We start from the raw sequence: 17,307 nt of genomic DNA on the forward strand, positions 1-17,307 counted from the left end.
TTGTTGGACATTAATATTCTTTTAAAAGAATTTAAAATTATTCTTTTATTATTTTTCTGTGTGTGAGTGTATGCATTCATATTTGTACAGGTGTCCACATAGGCATGTATGCTATGGTGTGCACATGGATACAGGAGGACCCTCTGTGGAATCAGTTTACCTCTTCTCCTTTGCCTGAGTTCTGAGATTTGAGCTCAGGTTGCAGAGTTTGAGTGACAAGTACCTTTATCACTGAGCTATTTCTCTAGCCTACTTTGTTTTCCTTTGAGAATATTTATTCAGTTCATTGTCCTATTTCATGCTGGATTCTTGTGTAGGGTTTAATTATCCAGCTATTTGCACGTATTCGCTATCAATTCCCTGTCTTTCACCTCTTTGTACCACTTTGCACGCTATTGTAGTACTTTCCAGAAAGACCTTCCCTTGTCTATATTGTGAAGGGCTTTTCCGACCTTTTCGTTCAATGTATTTAGAGTTGCACATCTTCCACTGAGGATATTGAGTTGTCTACTATGTGTATTTTCATGGACAGTCTCATTTCATTCTTCTGCATGGAAATATTAAAATTTCTAGCAATATTTATTGAAGTCTGTCTTTTTCCCAAAATACATTTTGACAGTTTTGTATACAATTATATGGCTGTAACTGTGCGGTTTTAATTCTAGGTCTTCCCTTCAATTCCATCTGTTTTCTGCTAGTGCCTTTCAATTGTTTTTGGTAATAAATTTTACACAATGTTTTGCATTTAGAGTAAAAAAACTTTAGCGTTTATCTTTCTCATAAGGATTATATAGGTTATTGGGCATTTTATGTTAATACATTTTAAGATTTTTTTCCAAGGTATATGAGGAATACCACTGGAATTTTGAAGGGATTTCATCGAATGTATGGATTATTTTCAGTAATACAGAAATTTTCACAATGATAGTTCTGTCACTCATGAACATGGAGAATCTTTCATTGTTCCAAAGTCTTCAAGTTTTGTTGCTATTTGTTTGTTTGTTTGTTGTTTGTTTTTGAGACAAGGTTTTAATGTGCAGCTGTGTCTGGTATGGAACTTGGTATGGTATTTTTACTGAGCTGAAATTCACAGAGGGCTGCTTGGTTAAGTGCTTGAATCAAAATTGTTCCCCCTTACTTGGCTTCAGTGTCTTAAGTACTTAAAGCAGATATTTCACCTCCTTGGTTAGGTTTATTCCTAAGTGGATTTTACAGCTAATGTGAATAAGAGTGCCCCATTGATTTCTTTCTTTCTTTTGTTGGTTTGTTTACATTCAAGATAAGGTTTTCTGTGTATCCATGGCCTCCCTGAACCGAGGTTAGCTACTAGAGATTTACTTGTCTCTACCTCCTAAGTGCGGGGATTAAACAGTTGTGGTAACATCACCCAGAAAATTTCTTTTTTCCCTTTATTTTAAATTATCGTATGATCCCTATTTATCTCATTTAAGTTAAGTCAAACAGATATAGTTACTGTTATGTTAATTACATATATAATGTTTCATTTTAACCCTTTTTATACACCTCCAATCATAATCACCTTTTATCTTTTCTTGTCCCTCTTCCTATCTTTCTAATTTGATCTCTTTGATCTCTCTCTCTCTCTCTCTCTCTCTCTCTCTCTCTCTCTCTCTGTGTGTGTGTGTGTGTGTCCCAATGAGTTTCATAGGGCTGCTTATAGGATAAATGAGAGTTTGTTCACAAAAGCACGTAAACCTTATCAGTGACTGGATTACTGAAGCCCTTTCCCCTATCAACTATCAACTGCATATACATCCCTAGGAGGGACTGGGGCTGCACGATTCCCACTTGCTTCCATTTTGAGGAGGGGTTAATTCAGCCTTGTGCAGATAATATTTGAACTGAAGAATGCAATAGATACATCGAGGTTGTTAGCATTCATTCAACTCCCCACAGACCCCTACAGCGTTTTGTGTTTTTATGTTGTGGTTTGAATATCTGTTCTGGTTTTATTTCAGATGCCTTTCACTGACTAGGCTACTTACAAAGGCTTAGCCCTCAGAACCACGCAGTGTCAAGAATTTAAACTGTTGTAGCAGCAATAAAATAAATCCAGGAAATGTCTAGAAATGTGCATGACATTGATTACAGCCCAGTGATCCACCATTCATAAAACTAAAAAGAGAAAAGCTACTAAAAAGTATGCTATATTTCTTATATAAAATATGAAATATAAAAGTAATGTTTAGGGCTGTTGTGAAACTTGTAAATGGAAGTAGGCAGAGAATGTAGAGAAATAGAGGAGAAATAAAGTTAGATGAAAGAAGGGAAAGGAGTGAAGAAAGATGTAGGAGGGAAAGAGAAATAAGGAAGAGATTTGAGAAAAAAATCAAACAAATGAAAAAAGAAAATAGCAACAAAATCCAATAATAAAAACTTCAAAACCAACAGTAAATAAATGTGAGAACATGTATAAAGATAATATAGTGGGACCATTTAAAAAGCAGTAAATTAAAGTAAATTATTAAATGTAGAATGGGTGCGGCAAAAGCAGACACAATGACAATAATCAACAAACAGCCAACCAACTAAGCAAAAAACAAGTATACAGAAAGGGACACCAATGAAATAAATAGAAAAAAATCCCAATAATAGACATGTAGACAAATTCAATATCTAACTAAAGGAAATCATTGATAGATGCATAGAAAATTGAAATAATACAATAAAGTAACAAAGTGACAAAAGTAAATAGTAAAAAAGTAAATCAAGAAAGAGTATGAAGACAGGGGGAGATGAGGAAGATTTAGTTCACAGTTTCTTCTAGAGAATTCCAACCCTATTCATAGGGCAAAATTGTCACTTTAATCTGTTGACTCTTTTTCTGTACTGTGGTTTTCATTGTTCCTGTCAGTACAGGACAAGTGTCTTTTATCATAAGCGCTTTTTTTTTTCCTTACTAGAATTCCTTCTTTGCTTACAGGTGCCTCTGCTGTCTACACTTACCTTGACATACGTGGGTTTAGGCTGGTTGATTCTTTTGCCCCATTACCCACCCCTGAGAGGCTTCCTAGATTTAGTTCTCTACTTTGTTCTCTTGTTGTGGCTAATGCTTTAACTGAGCTTTGCCCTATGTGTATAGTGAGTTGGAGAAGCATCTATGGTACTCAACTTGATACAAGTGAAGTATTTTTGTTCATATTGTCACAAACTCCACACATGTATCGAAACTTGACTTTTGAGAAAGAAGTCAAAAGTATACAATAAAAAAGGGAGAGCATCTTCTACAAATGGTGCTGGCTGAACTAGATGTCTGCATGTGGAAGAATTCAAATACATCTGAGTATATCAGCCTGCACAAAACTCAAGTCCAAATGGATCAAAGGCCTCAACGTAAAACCAGGTACACTAAATCTGAAAAAAAAAAAAGAAAACCCAGAAAGTGAGGATAGAGTTGAACTCATTGGTTCAACAGACAACTTCCTAAACAGAATACCAATGACTCAGGCACTAAGGTCAAAAGTTTATAATGGGACTTCATGAAACTAAAAAGCTTCTGAATCTCAAAGGACACAGTCATTAGGACAAAATGACAGCCTACAGTTTAGGAAAAAAAAAACTTCCATAACTCTACATTTGACAGAGGACTAATATCCAAAACTTATAAAGAAATCAAGAAGTTAGACACCAGCAATCAAAAAAAACTACTTAAAAATGGGGTACAGAGCTAATCAGAGAATTCTCAATAGAGGAATCTTGAGTGGCAGAGAAGAACCTAAAGAAATAAATGTTCAACATCTTGAGTCATCAAGGAAATATATTTTTATCCATTCATTTGCCTGAAAAAGTCATAATATCTTTGTTTTTAAAGGCTGAGTAGTATTCCACTGTTAAAATGAACCAAATTTTCTTCTCAGTTCTTCAGTTGAGGGACATCTAGGTTTCTAGTTTCTAGCTCCTATGAATAAAGCTATTATGAACATAGTTGAGCAAGTGTCCTTGAGGAATGGTGGAGCATCTTTTGGGTATATGTCCAGGAGTAGTATAGCTGGGTCTTGGAGGTAGAATTATTGCCAATTGTCTGAGAAATCTTCACATTGATTTCCAGAATAGTTGTACAAGTTTGCACTCCCACCAGCAGTGGAGGAATGTTTCCCTTTTGTTCCACAACCTCACCAGCACCTGCTGTCATTTGAGGTTTTTTTGTTTTAATCTAGATAACTCTGATTGGCATAATGTGAAATCTGAGTCATTTTGATTTATATCATCCTGAGTGAGGTAAACCAGACCCTAAAGGACATGGATGGTATATATTCAATTATAAGTGAATATTAGCCATAAAGTATATAGGATAACCATGCTATACTTAACAGACCTAAAGAGGCCAAATAACACAGAGAGCTCAATGGAGGATAGTTGAATCTCAGAAGATGAAACAAAATAGATGTCAGAGGTTGATGTAAGGAAGGAACTGGGAAAAAGTGGGGAGAGAAACAGGATGGGGGTTGGAGGTCATATGTAAGGAGAGCAGTGAGAGAGACTTCAGATCTATGGCCTTGCGGGGGAGGGGGTCAATCTCTAGTACATACCAGAGATCTGGTATGGGCAGAGGCCACGGAAGGTGTATGGAGGCTGAGACTGCAAGCAGTGGTAGATATGGATCCTGGGGTGCCTACCTCTTTTAGCCAGGCAGGACTCCCAGTGGTAACCCACTCACAAACACTTTGACCCTAAATGTTGCCCAGCCTACAAGATATGCAGGGACAAAGATAGAACAGAGTGAGGAAATGGCCAACCAATGAATGCTCCAAGTTGGGACCCATCCCACAGCCAACAACCAATCTCTGACAGTATTAATGATACTCAAATAAGGGGGTAATGAGAGGGGAAGAAGGCCTTATATTGTATTTCGAATTGAATAAAAAATTAAATTAAAAATAAAAGACTCTCCAGAATAACCCTTTTGGAAGCATGCAGGTGTGGGTATCATACATACCCCTGGAATTTAAGTCCTACAGCTGCAGAGAACAAATAGGTTACTAAAGAGTTTGGTAAACCCACTGGCCTCAGCCTGAGAGTTATCAAGCTCCAGAGTTAATCTCAGTTGGTAAAATCTTCTCTTGACCTGGGTTGGGGCTACCCTTCTCTATGCACTTCTTAGCAATGCTGTGGCACCTGCTTACTAGTTTTGTCAGCATCATCTACCTTGCTCTACACAACTGACTCTTTCATCCTTCCCTGACTCAGGACCTGTGACAGGCCAAGTTGAACCTTTCTGATATGTGGTTGTTCTCTAATCTTAGGCTCCCAGCAAGGCTCCATTATGAACAATATGTCTCCTCTTGAGATGATACTCAGTGCTAGTGTCTGAGATACAGAGTGACAAAGTGGGCTTAGTCTTCACCACTGACCCATTTGCTGTAGGAATCAGATTTTTATTCTTCATAATTTTTGTCTTATGAGTCTTGATGAATATCATGTCATGCACCCCAATGGTGTGGCAGAAGCCAAAGGCCTCGTACCAGACCAATGACTCATTGCAATGAATGTTTCGAACTACAGCTGTTTGGACACAAGGGTGACACACCTCAGCTTCCTCCCTGAGGAATGAGGTTTTGAAGGCTACAGCCTGTTCCACAGGGTAGGGCTACATTCCCCTCAGCCCATCTCCCTTTGGAGGTGGCTTCTTCCCTCCATGCAAGGTGACTAACAGGTTGACATTATGTTTGATTTACTGGTTTTTGGTGCACTGCTCACCTCTTTTTTTGTTTTTGTTTTTGCACGTTTCATGTATGTTTTCTTTCCCTTTCTGAACCACTTCCTTTCCTTGTATTTGTTTTTAGTCTGGAGTCTTTTTCCCTCTTACTCTGACTTTCACTAACTTACACACTGGCAGCTTCTACCACCTTTACCAGAAAGTTCTGAGTGAAATCTTTATAATATAGCTAGAGTTTGTCATAGTTGATAAAAAATAGAAAGACCTGCATGAAATATTATGGTATCTTGAATTAAATATGAATTTGAAATGATTTTCTTTATAAAACAGTTTTTAGATCACTGAATTTTAAAAATTCTTTTCTTCTCGTCTTTTTCCTTTGTTGCTTTCTAGCTAATGTACTATATTAAGGAAGTTAAATTTAAATCACATGATGCACAGTTCTAGATGAGACTGGAGATTTGAAATAGAGACACTATGGTATCCTAAACTGGGTATTGGTGGATAATGAAGAAATTTCCTGAGATAGTTGAGAAATTCAAATTTCAGAAATGCTATGTTTAAGTTCATTATTCCTAAGAATTTTTGAGTATTTTGCAGCATTTTATCAGCAAGGGTTAATTGATCTGATATTTTTGTGGGGAGGCCTAGGTCCAGCCTATGTATGTCCTTTCGTAGGTGATGCAGTCTCTGAGAGCCCAAGAGTCCAGGTTAGTTGATTCTGTTGGTCTTCTGACTGAGTTCCTAACCCGTCCTGGGCCATAGTCCTTCCACCTATTCTTCCACAAGAGTCCACAAGCTCCATCCATTGTTTGGCTGTGGAAGTCTGCATCTGTCTGAGTCAGCTGCTGAGTGGAACCTCTCAGAAGACAGCCATGCTAGCCTCCTGCCTCAAGCATAACAGAGTATCATTAATAGTGTCAGGGATTGATGCTTGTGTGGTAAATAGAAAAAGTGTAGGTAGTGTAAACTGAATGTATATATTTGGTTGTAGACATACAAGAGGAGAAGAAAGTAATGTGCTTAAAATTTGTGAATTTCTGTTCTTAAAATTGGCAGATTTCTTCTGCAAGTATGTTAGAGCAGAAAGTGAAATCATGATGACTAGCTAAGCAGAGAAAGTCAGAAACTTATTCACTGATTTAAAAAAGATTATTCTATAAAATAGTCATAAAAGGAACATGGAAGTAGGACTCTGGGAGGGAGCACGAAGGGTTGGGCAATGGAGTGGTTCAGAATCAGATATGGGGAAGGACAGGAGAGATGGCTAGATAGACATGTACATGAATGGAAATCTTCACCTGACAGGGATGAGGAGGTGAGGTTATCTCCATGACTAGACAGAGACCTGGGGTAAGGGAGGCACTCAAGAAAAATGGGGATGACCGTCGGTGTGATAATACCTATACTCTCTGTACTTGTAAAGTTGGTCCAGGGACAAGATGATATGGCCTGTATTTCTTTTGAAATCATAAGTTTGCCTCCTTTGTGGAATCTGTATAAATAATGAAACATCCTGGTTGCTAGTCAGTTAGAGGTGTAACATTTACCCAGCCCTTGTCTTTGACTCATTCACCCATTACGGTGCTCTGCCTGATCCTTATCTCTTCTGCTAGAACCTGTCTGATAGCTGGGGTGAACCCCAGAAACTCACCAGTCTCTATACCTAGCTGAAGAGCTATCAATAGTTAGTGGATTTTGGAAGGGGAAGACAGGGGGAGGACTCTGGTAGGTTGGTTAATCTCACACTTAATATAGGAGCAGCCCAAAATGGACTCAGGTTATAAAAACTTTTATTTAAAGTTGGGAAGGTGTAGAGGAGACAGGCATACATTTAGAGGAAGGAATGGGGAATGATCAAAATATATTGTATGCATATATGAAATTCTCAAAGAATTAATAAAGTATTTTATTTTAAAGTTCATTTCAGGTGAGAGACTAAAATCTTTGTCCACCAGTACATGCTTCTTGTAAGAAAATCTTAACTAAAATTTGATAGTGATGTTCCTTGCTGTATCTAAATATTTGCTGGTAGCTCGTAATGGGTTTTAGAGAGAGGCCTGAATAAATTCAAGGTGTTGTATCAAAATTATCAGGTTGTTGGTGTGGGAAATAACAAAACCTCACATCAACATTATCTGACTCAAAATTACCTGACATGTATGGGCTCTTTTAATAAAAAAAATGTTTATAGCATAAGCAGCTTAACTCTCACATCACACGATTAATTCCTTACTCATTAGTATTGTTAATTAATGAGTGGCTAATGAAGTTATAAGACTAAAACTAAGTAAAAAAAATTCTAACTTCCTAATTAACGTCCTTAACACACAACCTCTCTCACTGTTCTGGTTTCAGGTGCTTTGTGTTTTCAGTGAAAACCTGAATCTAACTGATGCTTGATGTGAAAGATGGTCTCAGATCGCTTCGCCTTTCTACCCACATCCTTGTAACACAGTTAGTTGTTCTCCTGTAGTTCTTGGAATGCTGCTTTTCATTCCATGCTCACATTTCCCCCCTTTTGTTAACGTTCTAGTAATATTCCACCCATCGATACACTTTGTCCCATGCACCGTCTATTCATTCATTTGTCCATCTATCCACCCTTGAATGCTTGATGAATAGTGGACTCAGGGTTGACCATAGACTGCTTGCAATGACAAGAAATTTACTCTCATTTTTGGGTACTTGCTGTCTTTTGGAATAGTAGATTTTGTACTGCAACTTCCTGTACAATGTGATAAAGTTGTGACTCTGATAAAGAGTGGGGAGGTTGATTCAGGGTTAATGCAAGGCTTTCTAAATGAGCTGGTATTTGAAAATAGATCTGAAGAACAAGAAAGAAGTAGCCGTATGGATAAAGAACCAGAAATGTGTTCTTCTTAGTTGTGTCCTTACAACACTGCAAGTATCAGCATGACACCTTCCCTTCTGCTACTGAAATTACAGTGCTTTGGGACTATGTGTGTCCTATATGTCTCTAGCCATTTTGTGACTCATACTAGCATTGTCCACTTCCAGTTTTGTTATACGACCATACATTTTGTGAACTGAACATAAGACCTACCCTTTATTTGTCTGCCTCTGTGTTCTAAGAGAAGGTATCTCTGATAAGAGCTCCAATTTAGACTCTCCACATAACGTCTGGCTGAAGATTTCTACACTTGGTCCCATTCACTGCCAGATAAACCCTCTTTGATGATGACTGGACAAGGCAGCTTTTTATGATTATAGAAGAATATCATTAGGAATGATTTAATTGATTTTTTTGACCAGTTATGTTTAGTTTTACCTTAGGATCCTGGGCTATACAATCTCTGGTTCCTGGTTATCGAAGCAGTATCCAGCATGAGCTTCCTCTCCTGGGATGGCATGAAGTTAAATGAGACATTGGTTGATCATTCACACAAGTTCTGCACAACCATTGTGCCAGCACATCTTGCAGGCTGGATAGATTGATGGCCAAAGGATTTGTTTCTGTTGGGGTCCATGTTTCCCTTTCAATAACCTCCAGAGTATTTTCATACATCAAAGGTACTAGAATGTTGTAAATATTTGTTGTAAAGTTGATTTTATTTTATATCCAGTTTGTTTCTTGGGACCATTTGCTTGGAAAATTGTTTTTCAGCCTTTTACTCTGAGGTAGTGTCTGTCTTTGTCACTAAGGTACATTTTCTGTATGCAGCAAAATGCTGGATTCTGCTTATGTATCCAGTCTGTTAGTCTATGTCTTTTTATTGGGGAATTGAATCCACTGATAAGAGATATTAAGCAAAAGTGAATGTTGCTTCCTGTTATTTTTGTTATTAGAGTTGGAAATATGTTTGTGTGGCTATCTTCTTTTAGGTTTATTGGAAGAAGATAGATTCTTACCTCTTCTAGGGTGTAGTTTCCCTCTTTGTGTTAGAGTTTTCCATTTATTATCCTTTGTAGGGCTGGATTTGTAGAAAGATATTGTGTACATTTGGTTTTGTCATGGAATATCTTGTTTTTTTCCATTCAGGGTAATTGAGACTTTTGCTTGGTATAGTAGCCTGGGCTGGCATTTGTGTTCTCTTAGAGTCTGTATGATGTCTGTCCAGGATCTTCTGGCTTCCACAGCTTCTGGTGAGAAGTCTGGTGTAATTTTGATAGGTCTGCCTATATAAGTTACTTGACCTTTTTTTCTTACTGCTTTTAATGTTCTTTCTTTGTTTTGTGCATTTTGTGTTTTGATCATTATGTGATGGGAGGAATTTCTTTTCTGGCCTAGTCTATTTGGAGTTCTGTAGGCTTCTTCAGTGTTCATGGACATCTCTTTCTTTAGGTTAGGGAAGTTTTCTTCTATAATCTTGTTGAAAATATTTATTGGCCCTTTAAGTTGAGAAGCTTCGCTCCCTTCTATACTTGTTATCCTTAGGTTTGGTCTTCTCATTGTGTCCTGGATTTCCTGGATGTTTTGAGTTAGAAGCTTTTTTTGCATCTTGCATTTTCTTTGACAGTTGTGTCAATATTTTCCATGATATCTTCTGCACCTGAGATTCTCTCTTCTATCTCTTGTATTCTGTTGGTGATGCTTGTGTCTATGACTCTTGATTTCTTTCCTAGGTTTTCTATCTCCAGAGTAGTCTTCCTTTCAGATTTCTTTATTGTCTCAACTTCCATTTTTACATCCTGTATGGTTTTGTTCAATTCCTTCACCTGTTTGGTTGTGTTCTCCTGTAATTCTTTAAGGAATTTTTTTTCTTTCTTCTTTAAGGGCTTTTACGTGTTCACCCGTGTTCTCCTGTATTTCTTTTCTTTATTAAAAATTATTTATTTATTTATTTTATATATGTGAGTACACTGTTGCACCAGAAGAAGGCATCAGATCTCATTACAGATGGTTGTAAGCCACCATATGGTTGCTGGGAATTGAACTCAGGACCTCTGGAAGATCATTCTAGTGATCTTAATCGCTGAGCCATCTTTCCAGCCTGCCTCTCCTGTATTTCTTTAAGGGAGTTATTTATGTCCTCCTTAAAGTCCTCTATCATCATCATGAGAAGTGATTTTAAATCTGAATCTTGCCTTTCTGGTGTGATGGGGTATCCAGGACTTGCTATGGTGGGAGAATTGGGTTCTGATGATGCCAAGTAATCTTGGTTTCTGTTGCTTATGTTCTTGCTCTTGCCTTTCACCACCTGGTTATCTCTATTGCTACCTGCGCTCACTGTCTCTGACTAGAACCTGTCTCTCCTGTTATCTTGCTTGTGTCAAAACTCCTCAGAGTCCAGCTGTCTCTGTGATCCTCATATCCTGAGTGAAAGAGCTCTTTGGAATCAGGCTGCCTCTGGGATCCTAAATCCTATGATACTGTGCATGTTAGAGCTCCTTGGAGTCCAGCTTCCTCACTGCTCTGAGTGCAGCATGTCCTCTGCTGCTCTGAGTACAGTAGCTTCTCTAGGATGGGTCAGGAAATGTTGTCTTCAGGGGAGCAGACCATCTAAAAGCCTGCCCCAGCCAAAAGGACCAAGCGAAGTGTAGAAGGGGAATGTTATTCAGGATGGTTGTGTTTTGGTGTGTGATGGGTCCTGAGTGTCCCAGGCTCTGGGGCGTAGGCTTGTATGGGAGGATTCTTACCCACTGCTCTGAGTACTGTGGTTCCTCTAGGATGGATCAGGATATGATGTCTTCACAGGGGCAGATCAACTAAGATTCTGCTCCAGCTATTCTATTTTTAATAGTCCAAGAAGTAAGATTTTTTTTATTTTTATTTTTACAAATGGCAAATGTATTCCAAAATTTGTGATGCTTTCCTTAAATTTTCTCTGTTCTAACACATTCATGGGTTGTCATTTGAATTTCTGATAACCCTGTGGATGTTCATTGTCTGGAGGTCTTTGTTGTATACTAACCAGATAAACTAAAGTTTGTTTTCTAATAACCTTTGGCTGGCTTTCTTTAATTTTTTCTTATGTCTCTACCTGAGTATTTTCCTTAACTGAAACTTTAAATTCTTTTCTTAAGGTCTGTGCCAATGCTTTATATCTCTCCTCTTGTCCTTCCTCCTATTCCTTGAGTTTCTGTATTCTCTGTTCAAGGTTCTGCTTCCACATTTTAAAACTTTCTTTATTTTGTAATTCTCATATTGTAGCATCTACCTTATTTTTATTTCCTAGCTTTAGTAAATTATCCCCTAGACTCTGTTTCCAAATTTTATCTCTATCTCTCTGATGTTTAATCTGATTCATGAAATTTTGCATCCTTTTGTCTAGCATCTTTTCCAGATCCTATCTCCAACTTTTATTCTCCTCTTTCTGTTGCTTATCTTGACCTATAGAATCTTGAAACTTTACTTCTAGTGTTCCCTCTAGGCTATGTTGCCAAGGCTTGTTAATCTCTCTGTTGTTCAGTCTGGACTATGAAGTTCTATAGTTTGTTTTCTAGCATCTCTTCCAGCTCCTGTCTCCAACCTTTATTCTCCTCATTCTCTTGCTTATTTTGAGCTATACAATCCTGAATCTTTAGTTATAGTGCTTCCTCTAGGCCATGTTATCAAGTCTTAAATTTATCTCTCTGTTGGTCAGTCCCATCTATGAAGTTCTATAATTTGTTTTCTAACACCTCTACTAGCTCCTGTCTCCAACCTTTATTCACCCCTTTCTGTTGCTTATTTTGAGCTATAAAATCCTGTGCCTTCAGCTCTGGTGTTTCCTCTAATCTCTTTTCTAAGTCATGGAATTCTTTATCTAGGGCTCAGTCTTTTGAGAAGACATAGTAAATCAAGAGAATAACTATTGCAATGCCGGTAAATAACAAGGTATCTATTTCCTTTAAATCCATCCCCGATGAATTGTTCAAATGATCACCCCATAAACTTCAAAAGGTGTTAATTGTGTTTCTCATTTTTAAATATCAAATATATATTATCAATGCCTGATTCTTATTACCTGATCTGGAGCCCTTTGTACCATTGTCTCCCTCTGCTGTTCTATTCAGAACACTGTAGTCTTCTCCAATTCTTTTATTTGCAGAGAGGAGCTGACTGTAGGAGGGTGTGTGCAGCCTCTGTGCTTCTGAGCTGGTTCTGTTTTTTGCTGGGGTTGCAGCTGGCAGCCTGTGCCTGTGTGCTGGTCTCAGGCAGCCTGCAGTGCAAGCAGTCAGGACAGCCAGGAGAGCTGGTCTGGTTGTCCTGTGTCCTTTGTAGGTGCAGGGGATATGAGGACGCAAGCACAGAACATCTCTCTTGGATGTAGACACCCAGATCAATTCTCTGTATCTGTTCTAAACCTATCTCACAGTCATCTCTCCTGTCCCTCCCTGGGAATTCTACAAGGCATTGCCCAAGTACAGCTCCAGGCTGGGATGCTACCAGTAGCTATAACTGTCTTCCTGGGGTTTGGGGAAGGAGCCTCTCTGGAGCTCTCTGTAGACCCCTCTGGTGCAGTCAGTTTTCAATCCACACCCTGCTGTAGCCTAGATTGCTGCCCCAGCCATGTATTCAGGAGCGGGGGGAAGGGCAGTGAACTTTTATCTCAGGTTAGTTGGGTTCTAATCAATATAACAGGCTTTAATTTGTTGCAGTAAATCTTCAACCCCAATAATCCTGTGCAAATAACACACAACTGCAATAGAATATTTATAAGCTACATGCCTAGATTGGGCAGATCCACCACCACACGACTCTACTCCCCAGCTATGAGATCCCTTGCTACCTGTGGCTTGTGCTTCTGCTCTATCTTCCTTCTACCTTCTCTTCCTCCATCTTCTTCTATCTCTTCTCTTTCCTCAAATCTTTCTCTTCCTTCCGCTCTTCCCACTCTCTAAATCTTCCAGATCCACCTTTCCCTTCCACTGCCCAATCGTAGGCTGTAGCCTTTATTTGACCAGTTAAAATGGGAAGAAGGTATACATGAAATCACCTGAGTACGTGATCCCCTCCTTGTCAGGACAGCCCTCTTGAGGAAGCAGAATAAGCATCAAAATACAAACAGTGCCAGGGCAATTCACAGCGTAAACTGATCATATTTTCTTTATCCATTCATTTGCTGATGGGTATCTAGGCTGCTCACACCTTCTGACTATTGTGAATAGTGCAGTGATAATCATGAATAAGCAAGTATCTCTGCACTGTTCTGACTTAAAATCCTTTGGGCACAGCTAGGAATAGTACAGCTGAATAGTATATTAGCTCTAATTTAAATTTATTGTGAACCTCCAATCTTACTCCTCCCACCTTACGTCCTCCCAACTTGTGGAGATATGCCGCTACACTCCATATACATTCTTTGGTTGGTGATTTAGTCCCAGGGAGCTCTGGATTGTCCAGTTAGTTGATATTGTTCTTATTATGAGATTTTAATTGCCTTCAGCTCCTTTAGTCCTCCTGCTAGCTCTTCCATTGGGGTCCCTATGCTCAGTCTGATGGTTGGCTGTAAGTATCTGCATCTGTATTGGTCAGGTGCTGATAAGAACCTCTTAGGAAACAGCCATATCAGGCTCTTGTCAGCAAGTGATTTTTGGCATCAGCAATAGTGTGGAGTATTGATGTCTACAGAAGGGATAGATACCTAGCAGGGATCTGGTCTCTGGATGGCCTATCCTTCAGTCTCTGTCTTAGGCTATTGTTCACATGTGTGGGAAGCCTTTGGTAATATTGGGAACTGAGCTGTGGGGGTCACACAGATTCTAGCTGCAGGCAGCCTGCCTTGTTCCTTTTCCAGTGAGGATAGTCAGAGAACACTGAAATAGAGTAAGGAGGAAATGCCTATACTTGAAGTAGAATATACTAAAATAAGTAGCAGAAATAATAAGTAACTGTAAAGGCAAATACAGTTCTAGGCTTTATTTTGAAGTATAGTGTCAATCCCCTCCCCTGACCTCACAGCAGGAGTAAGAGTCTTTCCCAGAAAAAAGAACCTCAGTTGCTTACACAACACCAAATGGGTAGCCCCGAAAATATACATATAGGCAACATCTTACAAAATTAGCAGGTTATATTAATGTGCCATATATACACATATATATACAGATATATGTAGGCAACAATAATGAAAGAAAAGGGCCATGAATTTGAGAAAAATGACAAGGTGATGTGCTACATAGGAGAGTTTGAGTGAGAAAACTGTAGGGTAGAAGTGATTTGATTATGTTCTCAATAAGCATTAAAACACTATCCTCAGGGTTATGGCACAGAATAGCATTTTGGGGGGAAAATGCTTGGTAGTTATCTAAAAATAGGGTCTAAGGCATTAGCAAAGATGAGCCAGAAATTCACTTGAAGTCGGATTATAATGTAAGAATCTATAAAGTGATGCTGGTGTTTATCATACCAACTCTTCCCATTTCATACAGTAGTCTGAGATTCCCATTAGGGAATGCTACTATCTACAATGGATGGAACCTCTTATCTCAATAAATGCAGTAAAAATAATCCCATACATGTTTGCCCAGAGTTGATTCTAGATTCTGTGAAGTTGAGAACATTAACCATCATAAAACTTCTGAGTCCATAGATCATAGGACAGAGTGAGGAGACAGAATAGCCAGATAGAAAAGAGCAGCATCTTCAGTCACTGCCTGGAGGAGGCCAGAAGAGTTCCGTTATGTTCTCTGTATCACTCCCTGATTCTAAATTCCTGCTGCGAGCTCCTGCCCTGAAATCCCTCAGTGATGGAGTGTTAACTGGTAGTTGTCAATGAAATAAAACCTGTCCACCCAAAGTTGCTGTGGGTCAATGACTTATAACCACAACATCGAAGCCAACTAGGAAACAAGCAAATGACAGGAGTGTTTGGGGAGTTATAGAAGTGGAGCTGGGTTGTGTGGTTGGCTGTGAGTATGAAGGAGCAACTGTTGAAAATAGGAAGCATTTTGAAAGTTGTTTATCATCCAGTTATGTGAGCTGATGCTTCCATTGAAAATAGAAAGCCATCAGGACGTGAAAAGTAAAGAAGAGATGAGACTAGGGCTGTTTTCAGGAGGTTCATCTGAGTTGTATCACCCATTTTGTTGCTATATTTGTTTCATATTAAGGATTTTCTTTCAAGGATCAGTAAGTTGCAAGAACAATTCACATGGAATTAGGCTTCTGTGGTTTTAAATAGCTCAAACAAACCAAACCTGTGGAACTATGAAGGGTAGCCTGGTTCCTGGTTGAGATAAGGCTAGAAACCCTGGAGACCCTGAAGGGATGGTAAGAGTTTTGCCTGTTCCTAGTACCAGGCCCCGGTCACTAGTCATAGATCCCCATAGATTTGTGGCAATGCCCCAAGTCCCTCCACATATAGAGGATGTGACTTGTGGTCAAGTAGGCTCAAGACAGATCTCCATTTTAATGAGGTAGCTAAAGGCCTGGAGGGCTTATCCAGTAGAGTTTCCTTCCCAGACTTTCTCCCTTCAAAAGGTATGTAACCTCAGGCCCACCCTGAGAAGTGGTGTATGGTTTTATACATCCACTTTCTGCCATGATAATAAATGCCTTAAAACCATGGAATGCCTCTTTTCATTGGGAACCACTGTGGGGAGTTGTAGAGAAGGCCTTCACCTACAGAACCACTGTTTAATCTCTTGTAGAAGGCCTCTCTGCACTCTCAGCCAAGTCCAAGTCCAAGCTCAAGACTGCCTGCCAAGTTAAGCCAAAGGTTCTCACTGGAGGACCAGCCTAAGATCCACTCTTCCTCCTTTCTCCCCCTGGGCCAGGGCTAGATCAAGCCCAGGGGCCCCAACTCCATTCTCAGCTCTTCCACAGCATCAAGCTGGGCCTGGGTATCCAAGAGTCTGAGAACCAGAAGGCCCTGGACTAGTCCCAGACCTGGGTACCCTGGAACCAGCTCTGGCTGTCCTGTACTTCAGACTGTACTTCTTCACCTTCAGAGTGGTGTCGTTGGGGCTTCCCTATGGCCTGAGGCCCTCTGGGCAGCAGCTTGGGATAAGTGCAGTCAACTCCCCATGTCCTGTCTCCCCAGTGGCCATGCTCTGTGGCTGAGCAGACACAGAACCCCATAACCCTACACAAACCGAAGTGTCCTGAATTGAACAAAACAAAACTAAACTAAACTAAAAACAAAACTAAACAAAACAAAATGTAAAATAAAAAATGTATCCTGATACAAGGTATAAGAAAGATGTTTTGCAATTTTGTTTGTCATATGATTAATTGTTGTATTACTTCTCAAGAAAACAACATAATTTTGATGCAACCCACTGAAATTAGTTCTAATCTTCTCCCCAATGCCCAGTGAATGTTCATGCAAGTGCTCATTCACAGCAAGGGATATCACCCATAATTACTGAGATTTTTTTTTTTTTACAAGTAAAACATAGTTACTTAGATTTTTTTTCCAAATGAAAACATCTTTCACTGCTTAGATATATTTTAATATTTGGTAAGTCATGGATTACAAAGAGTAGAATAACATTGTAAATTAGGTTATTACCATTTTTACATGTAGATATTTTTATTTTAACTCTAATAAGACTCTTTTATACAATGCATATTTTTTTAATCAACAAAGTTTAGATTGACTATTTTAGATAAAAATTTGTAGAGCCTAAGACTCTAAAGTTGCATGAGAAGAATATCATTGCATGTTGTGGTATAATTGACATTTTGTTGTAGAACCTATTGTTCATCAGAAGTGGAAATATGAACATGTATCAGATGAGTC

Source organism: Grammomys surdaster, unplaced genomic scaffold, assembly GCF_004785775.1.
Source record: "Grammomys surdaster isolate TR1022 unplaced genomic scaffold, NIH_TR_1.0 139, whole genome shotgun sequence".
Classification (NCBI taxonomy): Eukaryota; Metazoa; Chordata; class Mammalia; order Rodentia; family Muridae; genus Grammomys; species Grammomys surdaster.